Below are 397 nucleotides of genomic sequence, written 5' to 3'. Positions count from 1 at the left end.
TATAATATTTTAATTTATTTTTTTTTTTTACTCCTGCTCTGGAGCAAACCCCACCCTCCCACCGCAAAAAATAAAAATAAAAAAAAGTCCTGCAAAAGAGCCCCCCTCTCTATTATCAATTTAGCTTTCATTTAATAAAGCATCCAAGGACCGCCCCGCCCCTCTCCTGTCGCTCCAAGTGGAATCCCCGCCCCCTTTCTCCCCACCACCACGCCCCTGCGCTTTTATTGGCTACCGGCAAAAAGCAAGGGCGGCCCAATCGAGCGAGAGGGAAGGAAAAAAAAAAAGCCTCGCCGGCTAGAGCGGCTTGTCGGTTGCACTTCCGGAGAACCGCGGGGGCTGACGGGAATCCCCGGCTACACCCGGAAGAAGGTGGAAGCCCCGGTTTGCGGGGGGT

Source organism: Ahaetulla prasina, chromosome 9, assembly GCF_028640845.1.
Source record: "Ahaetulla prasina isolate Xishuangbanna chromosome 9, ASM2864084v1, whole genome shotgun sequence".
Taxonomy (NCBI): Eukaryota; Metazoa; Chordata; class Lepidosauria; order Squamata; family Colubridae; genus Ahaetulla; species Ahaetulla prasina.
This window is presented reverse-complemented; position numbering follows the sequence as displayed.